The sequence below is a fragment of the Convolutriloba macropyga genome, chromosome 13, assembly GCF_964194025.1.
Source record: "Convolutriloba macropyga chromosome 13, txConMacr16.3, whole genome shotgun sequence".
Lineage (NCBI taxonomy): Eukaryota > Metazoa > Xenacoelomorpha > Acoela > Convolutidae > Convolutriloba > Convolutriloba macropyga.
This window is the reverse complement of record NC_134480.1, coordinates 13,640,497-13,650,116: the sequence shown is the minus strand read 5'-3', so window position 1 is coordinate 13,650,116 and position 9,620 is coordinate 13,640,497.

Below are 9,620 nucleotides of genomic sequence, written 5' to 3'. Positions count from 1 at the left end.
TAAACATAGGGACATATTAATCCATTCACTGCTATTGGAAACTCTTTTTGGATTACATATGAATCGGACCCCTCTTTTTTGTTCACATGAATTAATAGCCCCTCTGCTGTCCGAACAAATACATTTGACATCATATCGTCGAAATAGACAGCTTCTACTTTTTTGTCAAAAGGAAGACAAGCCAGCTCTTTCGTACACTCAATTTTTTCAAACCTGTTCAATTCGACTTGTTCAATTCTCAACTCGCCTTTTCCAATGAGCAACCTGTGTGTGAAAAGTGCTTCCTTCATGGTCCAAATGTTGTTATCAAAGGCGATAACGCAACGCTGACCGAACGAAAACTGCTCCACATCTAAGCGGCCAAAATTTATACTCTGTTGTCCCTCGGTCGATTTCAAGGAGCCCATCGCCCCGAATTGTTCACACGTTGTCGATGTCACATTAGATTCCATCTTCGTCATTAACTTCATCTTGAAATCTGCAAAATCATTTACCAATTGAGCAACACTGCAACTGTTACACGCATGCTCTTCTGCAATAACATCCTTTGAGACTTTTCTGAACATCAATGACAAATCTTGCAGTTCTTTGAATTCATTTATCAACATTGAATTATCAAGACTTAGCACATTTCTGGCCTTCTGTTGCAGGTCGACAGCTTCGTTAATAGTTCCAACAATGGTCGCCTCCTTATCGGAAAATAAACCACAGTTCTTCTCAATAAGTTTCACGCCTGCGTTTTTTAAGTCCTCTATCTCTTTAAAGAACTGTTCCTTCAATTGTTGTTGTTCGCTTTCATGGCAAACCTTCTGTTCAATTATTGACTTCTTCTTCCCTCGTAATGGTTTTTCAACGAGTTCAAGCCCAGTTAGAATTTCGAACACTTCTTTTTTCAGTTCAGTTGCTCGCTCTTCAATGTCACCTAACTCATGTTTACTATGACCTTTGGAGCATTTGCTACAGTATGAAACACCACACGTTTTGCAATATAATGTATGGAGAACTTTATGCGTATCGCATATCATCGGTAATTGACCTTTGATAGTTCTGACGTCGTGACCTTTCTTCACGTGAGGCGCAACGCAAAAGTCACATAGTAATTCTTTCTGAATATCGTTTGAACATTCGTCAGAATCAATCGCACAACTTTCGCAAGAGTAGAGATTCACACTGCCGTCATCACAAGAAAAACACGTTAAGGATTCCATATTTATCTTAAAATAAAAACTTTTCACAGCCGTTTGTTTACAATGTGGGGTGAATGGTGAATTAACTTGTGATAACTCTTTAGGTGGATAGGATATCGAGGCCCACAGATCAGATTGTTGAGATTAGGCGTACGACACACTGGCTGGCGATTGCTATCATAATTGTGCTTGAACAAAATTTTTCAGCATAATCTAGTCAAATTATTTACAAATTAAGGAAATTTATAATCTATAGAACTTATTTGATTGATAGAAGAACTAAGCATCGCGTTGCTTCATGTTACAAAATTCACTCACACATGATGGCTAAAGCAAGGAATAAATAGAGCTTAAGGAGTAAAAAAAACAATGAAGGAAACTACGAAAATTAAGCTTATTTTGAAGTCATAAGGTAACGGTCTGAGCTAAATGTGGCAATCTGTCACAAATTGTAGCCACAACATATAAGCAATCATAAGATTTGTCAGAATGACTGTGAACACTTTGAATTGTCTTCTCAATTCAGGCAAGAGAACGAAAAACCTCTGTACCTATAACGGTTCTAGCTATCATACTCTACCTCCGCACCTATAACCTATAATTTAGTTTCTATTTTTGAAAAGATATTCAAGCAATTACATTGATGCTGAAATCTTTTTTTATTGATGTCAATTTCCTATTCAATTTTTCTCACAAGCTGGAATTTCGGAATTTGATCCAAAAAATTGCCAGGTAACGGAATGTCCATTGAACTTTCTTTTTGGAAACATTGAATTGCAAATAAAAAAGTATTCAGTTAAAAAAATGGCTATTTTAAATCACCCACTTTAACAATTAAAATACAACAAAAAAAACGCGAATACTGTACAAAACAAGGAAAAGAAACAAAAGAAAGAACAGAAACGAGGGGAATTTTTTTCAAAATTGTTTTTTTACGAAACATGAATCAAATTTCAAAACACGGATATCAACCAATGAAATGATGCTGAAACCCTCCATAGTTTTCAATAAAACAATTTTTAAAGGAAAAATTTTGAAAAAGATGAAAGCCTTTGAAAAACACTTTTCATTTGACAAAGAAAGTATTTTTCTGAAAGGTTTCAGAAAAAAAGGTTATAAATTCAGAAACTGAACATCAGCCCATAACAACATTGATATCAAAAAGCATAAATTTATCTGAAAAAAACTTTTCGTGAGCAAGGTACACGTTAAAGCACTCTAGCAACCGAAGTGACATCAGAATAAAAATAGTCTTTCAATCAGTTTCAGCAAACTGAACGTGTAGGCGGCAACAAAGATTAAACACAAATTAAATGTAGTCGCTTAAATGAACAATTTGTCGATATAAATAATAACAAAAAAATAGATATCGACCTTATGGAAGATTAAAAGAACAGCAAAAACATAAATTTGAAAGACTTAACATTTTTGAACATCATATGGCTAATTTTACTTAATTTATGAAAATTTTGGCAAGAAAAATAGTTGCTCTTCAAATTAGAAAAAATGCTAATATTGAGATATTGTTGAATTGATGAGTCTGTAATGAGTGAGTTCATTTAACAAAATAAAAGATATAAGAGATCTAGTTAGTGATCAGGGTTTAGAGGCCGAAGGTCCATCAAACACAGCATAAACATAATGATATGGCTATTTTACAACACCTACACTAACATTTAAAATACAACAAAGAGAACGCGAATACTGTAAAAAAACAAGGTAAAGAAACAAATGTAAGAACAGAAACGAGTTATTTTTTTGAGATTGTTTTCATATGAAACTGGAAGCAAAACTCAAAACACAGATATCAAGCAATTAAATGATACTAAACCCTCCCTAGTTGCCAATAAAACAATTTTGAAAGAAAAAATTTGAAAGAAGATGAAAGACTTTGAAAAAGACTTTTCATGTGATAAAGAAAGTGAAACCCATAAGGAAAGTGAAATTTAATTTTCCGAAATAGATCATGAATCCAGAAATTGAACATCAGCCCAAAACAGACTTATTCACTGAAACATCAACATTGCTATCAAAAAGCAAAGAATTTTTGAAACAAACTTTTCAGGAATAATAAACACGCTAAAGCACTCAAGCAACCGAAGTGAAAACAGAATAAAAATAGCCTTTCAATCGGTTTCAGCAAATTGAACGTGTAGGCGGCCACGGAAATTCAATGCGAACTGAATGTAGTCGACTAAATGAACAACCCATCGATATAAATAACAACATAAATAGATATCAACCTTTATGATGATTAAAAGAACTCCAGAAACATAAATTTGAAAGACTTTACATTATTTACGAACACCATATTGTTAATTTTACTTGTTTAATGAAAAATTTGGCAAAAATATTTGCTCTTCAATTTTCAAAAATTCGATAATATTGAGATATTGGGGAATAATGAAGTCTGTAATGAGTGAGTTCGTTTAACAAAATTGAAGATAAAAGTTCTAGAGGTCAGCGTTCAGAGGCCAAATATCCATCAAACACAGCATAAACATAATGATACGAACTTTCAAGATCACTATTGTCGTCTGCAACTGCTGGAAGCAACATGTGTGGCGGGGTTTCGGATTTGTCTACTAAAGGTTGCGTAGGACAAGACCAACAAAACTTCTCCACTTTCCGTATGTCATTTCGTTCGCCTTTTAGCTTCGTAAGCGACTTTGAACTCTTGGACCAAACGTAAACTGTCACTATTTCATCGAGGTCATAAAGACAGACGTGATCGGCCAATTCGACTTGATGAACGGTGAAATTAATAATGTAATGTTCATTTTCTTCGATACAATAAATGAAAATATTGTTTTCGTCTGTCAAAAGGCATACAAATGGATTTGTTTGAGACGACAGTAACTTCGGCGCTTGATGACATTTAAAAATAGCATTGTTATGACTAAAATGAATTTGTTTTTCGGCTGACTTCCAGTAACATTGATGTATCTGATCGTTGTAAATGTAAGCGCATAAGAATCCTTCAAATCCTTCAAAATCCACACTTTTTGCTTCATATAGTTTTGATTTGACGTTTTCATTGATAAGAATAAAACCTCTCGCTGACCGAACAATCAAAATTGACATTTCGTCGTTAAAATACAGAGCTTTAATTTCTTTGTCGAAGGGGAGACAAGCCTTTTGTCGCGCGCCAAAAATCTTTCCATCATAAGTTATTATTACTTCTTCTGTTGTCAGATTACCGTTTTTGACAAGCAATCTGTGATTTGAAAAATATTTCGTTGTGATTTCATAATTACTTTCGTCAAAACTGAGATAACCTAACTTATATGCGTAATGTTCCGTTGTTAGCCGCTTTGTACCAATGCAACCAAGAGGGGCTTCAGAGTTTAAGGTTTCACTTAATCCGCCCTCAGCTGATTTCACGGCAGTCAATCTAGTCTCCAGTTTCGGCATCAACTTGCTCATTATATCTGACAAGTCGTTTGCAAAAGCAGACACATTGCAGCTATTAAACGCATAATCTTCTGCTAATAAGACCTTCTCTGAAGCTGTTCGGCACTTCACTGCAAGATCTTGTAGCTGTCCGAAATCTTTAATTAACATCGAATTATCATGGCACAGCAAATTTCTTGCGGATTGCTGCATTTCAACAACTTTATCAATGACTTCAACCACCTTCTGCTCTTTTTCTGAGAATATTCTGGAATTCTTCTCGATAACTTTCAATCCGGCCTCCTTCAATTTCTCCATCTCTTCTAGGAAACGTTCTTTCAACTGATTTTGTTCGCTGTCATGGCACACTTTCTGTTCAATTATGGACTCTTTCTTCGCTCGTAAAGGTTTTTCATCAAGTTCAAACTCAGTTAGAATTTCAAACACTTTTTTCTTCAGTTCAATAACCCTTTCCTCTATATCTCCTAGCTCATGTTGGCTATGAATTTTGGAGCATTTAGTACAGTACGTTACAGAACACGTCTTGCAGTATAATGTATGCAGAATTTTGTGTGTCTCGCATATTACCGGTACCTGACCTTTGCAAGTCCTGACATCGTGACCTTTCTTCACGTGAGACGCAACACACAAGTCACATAGTAATTCCTTCTGAATATCGTTTGAACATTTGTCAGAATCAATCGCACAACTTTCACAGGAGTAGAGGTTCACATTGCAGTCATTACACGAAGAACAGGTCAAAGGTTCCATTTGTATCTAAAAAAGTATTAGCTAAGAAATTTGTATCAGTTTTTCGATGTGCCAGAGCATGGCGTGAACACGTGTTTAATAAAACTCACTCTCTGTACATTAAACCCATAGACTACGTTTTTTAAGACATTAAACCCAATAGACTACGTTCTAATTTGAGGATTAAAGCAGAAATGTGGCCAAAATATCAATTTCAAGGAGAGTTGCTACAAACCGGAAAAAAACAATTTGACACCGAAACATACGAACAGCACATGTTTAATTCACAAATTTTTTAAAAAGATATTATAGCCGGCACACTGCCGCAAAATATCCGCTATTAAACATCTTGACAATCAAGAACTCGAATTATCCGGAGAACATAAAAAAGATAGCCGACAGCTCCAACTTTGCTGGCACTTGTTTATCATCCAGACAATCAACCAAAAACAATTTTAGAAGACAGAGAGCCATGTACCATTTTTTGTATTTTTTCTGATAAATAACTACGGATCTTCAGTTGTAGCTTCTTTCCTCTATTTAAATTTCAAGGATTTCGATCGTTCTTAAATCATTATTTGTTCCCCTTTTGGCATATTAATGAGTTTATTGACTGGGGCTTGTCGTGATTCCAATATAACACTGCAATTGCCAATAATTCATAAACTTTAATTTTAGAGTGACCTAAGTTATGCATACCTCGACGACACATACGACAACACAGCAGTTTATTAAATGACGTCATAAATGCGAATCAGTTGCTGAGAGGCACAAATAAGAATCAATATGGGTGTTAAAGTTTTTTGAAGCGCGGTCCAATAAAGCCGAGAAAAACTCGTGCAGACACTGATTACGAGGAAAAAAAACATTAGATCAATAATAGAGATAGCTATAGCTTTCCGGTTATTTATAATTTAGCTTAATTAATGTTGGAAAGTCAGAGCAGGCAACAATAATCAAGCTTACAAAAAACAAATAAAAATATCGGCTGATTTTTTCAAATACCGCCAGGCCTTTAATCTGAACACAACTGACTCAAGTTCAACCTACAACCCAAAAGTAGTATTATGACAATACAACATTGGTAATAAGTCAAGCAATAGAGAATTATGAATATCATTAATTGCTCTCGTAAACGTGTTTGTCTTTTTTTATGCAAAATTTTCGCTTGATCGTTTTGATTTTTCGAGTGACTTTTATGCTCGACTTTTTGAACTTCGCGTCATCTAAAATTCTCTCGCAATCACAGTTTCAAGTAGCTGAACTCAATTGGCGGCAATTTAATACTAAAATTCAAATGAAAAGTGCGCCGAAACTGGTGCCATTTTTCACTTTAAATATTAATAGTGGTATATGTTAACCTCTAATGTGGTGGTTATTTGAAGTCCCCTATTGAACTTCTTAGCCCCATTTAGCCCCCCCCCCCCCCGACTGAAACAGGCTGCAAGTGATTAGAGCTCCCACTTGTCGTTCAAGAGCAATTCTTCCGACGTTTCGTCGGTTATGTTTGGTTATTGAGCTTAAGATTTGATGTCGTTACCACTTGTCATAGCTCACTAATCAAAATAGATTTCTCTTGACCTTTGAAATCAATGTTAAACAAATGAAGTTGAATTAGAGCATTTTACTTATTATAAATGAAAACCGTCTTTTAATCTGCTGCAGTCAATGTTTACGAGAAAAAATATTAGGTCAATAATAGAGATAGCAATAGCTTTCTGGTTATTTAGAATTTAGCTTAGTTAATGTTGGAAAGTCAGAGCAGGCAACAATAATCAAGCTTACAAAAAACAAATAAAAATATCGGCTGATTTTTTCAAATACCGCCAGGCCTTTAATCTGAACACAACTGACTCAAGTTCAACCTACAACCCAAAAGTAGTATTATGACAATACAACATTGGTAATAAGTCAAGCAATCGAGAATTATGAATATCATTAATTGCTCTCGTAAACGTGTTTGTCTTTTTTTATGCAAAATTTTCGCTTGATCGTTTTGATTTTTCGAGTGACTTTTATGCTCGACTTTTTGAACTTCGCGTCATCTAAAATTCTCTCGCAATCACAATTTCAAGTAGCTGAACTCAATTGGCGGCAATTTAATACTAAAATTCAAATGAAAAGTGCGCCGAAACTGGTGCCATTTTTCACTTTAAATATTAATAGTGGTATATGTTAACCTCTAATGTGGTGGTTATTTGAAGCCCCTATTGAACTTCTTAGCCCCATTTAGCCCCCCCCCCCCCGACTGAAACAGGCTTCAATTGATTAGAGCTCCCACTTGTCGTTCAAGAGCAATTCTTCCGACGTTTCGTCGGTTATGTTTGGTTATTGAGCTTAAGATTTGATGTCGTTACCACTTGTCATAGCTCACTAATCAAAATAGATTTCTCTTGACCTTTGAAATCAATGTTAAACAAATGAAGTTGAATTAGAGCATTTTACTTATTATAAATGAAAACCGTCTTTTAATCAGATACGTTTTTTTTGTAATGAATACCAAACAATAACAACTTAAATGTACATAAAGTAATTTTACGCGAGAAGAAAGATACACTTTTGGTTCTCTTCCTTTTGTGCTTCCCTCTCCCCCGCTTAGTGGATACATATTATTTGCACCCCCCAGACACAAGTGCCATATTTTTACATAGTGATTTACAGCGTAATAGCAGGTCCTCTTTAATTGGGGGAGTATAGCGTACTAGGGAGCACAAACCGAAAATATCCACACTTTTAATAGAACAATTTGTGATCAGAAATTGAAATATAAATTCAATTGAAAAATTACATGAAACGATACACAATAGAAAGGTTACATACTTGAAATATAACAATAAAAACAATCAACATATGAGTGTACAGATACAAATATTTAACAGAGGATGGTAAAGATTGCAAAAAAGGCCGAGCGATAGGATACAATGAACACATCTTGTTTCAGCAAAACACTGTTGTCAATAAACTTTAAGAGCAAACACGTATCTTAAGTTTTCGGTCGAATTATCGCAGTCGTCTTCTACCGCTGGAACGAAACTCAGTTCTCTGCATTTACCACAAATATAGCCAGGTGCATAACAATAAGACTGTGTTGGATTGGTCCAGAGCCATTTTGTAACTGTGCAGCATCCATTTGAATCCCAGTAATAGGAAGTCAAAGACTTGGATTTTATCGACCACAAGAAAAATCGGCTGTTTTTGCCTGTTTGATGATATTCTGTGTTTCGAGTACTCACATAATCAACCGATTCACAGCCATGTATTATAAAAGGTATAAAGATAAAATCATCGCGAACAAAGTGATACACAACTACTGCGTTATCTATTGTTAGGATATCTGTTATCTTGTTAGGACTACTGCGTTATCTGTTGTCTAGTATATACTTCGGACGAAATCAATTTCGGCATCGTTTCGCTGTCGAATTGTTTTTTGCTGTGTGTGAACGAAATCAACATGTCCTCAGCGTTCCAGTAACACTGATGTATTTTTTCATCTACTGCATATAAGCATAAAAAATTTCTTTGCTTATGAATATCCAATTTTTCAACTTCATAGCCTCTGCTTCTGAACAGTGCGTGAAAAGAATCATCTAACTGAACAAAAATGGCCGTCATGCCATGGTCGAAGAACACATTTTGTATTTTTTTTCCGATAAGGACGGCAGCAAATTTGTCGCTCGAACGAAAGAAGACACTCTGTATATAAGCCAAATTGTCGAATAAGCAACGCACCACCTGATATCACCAGTTTATAATGGCACAGAACGGGGCTATCACGAGAAAGGCGCTCAAATTTAAGAGAATGGCACTCAAATTTAAATCCTGCCGATTTCGAAGTCGAATGTCGACTCTCTTTTCTATCTGACGGAGTCGATACTCTATTTTCATTCATAACTGAATTTGACAGAATCTTCTCTCAATTTCTTTTAAAAACGATTTCAGCAGTGTGTTTACGATTTTAGCAGAACTTCTGTGTTGTGCTTGCCCGAAAGTTATGCGCTACTAATTGACAATTGGGTCATTATAAATTATCTGCTTATCAATAAGTCAAACAAAACATGTTTTGCAGTTTGATAATAAAGGAGAGATCGGTTGTTTAAATTGCAGAATTACAAATTGAACGAACAAACTGATCTCTCTGTTGGCGAGTTTGCACACCTAGATAATAGCTAATTGATAAAAATAATTGATGATCTGCTCCCCATTCTTAATTTGGCGAGGCGAACAAAAATAAGGCAACCGCCAAACTTTCCGACATGGGATTACCATACAACCAATAAATTAAAAACGTAG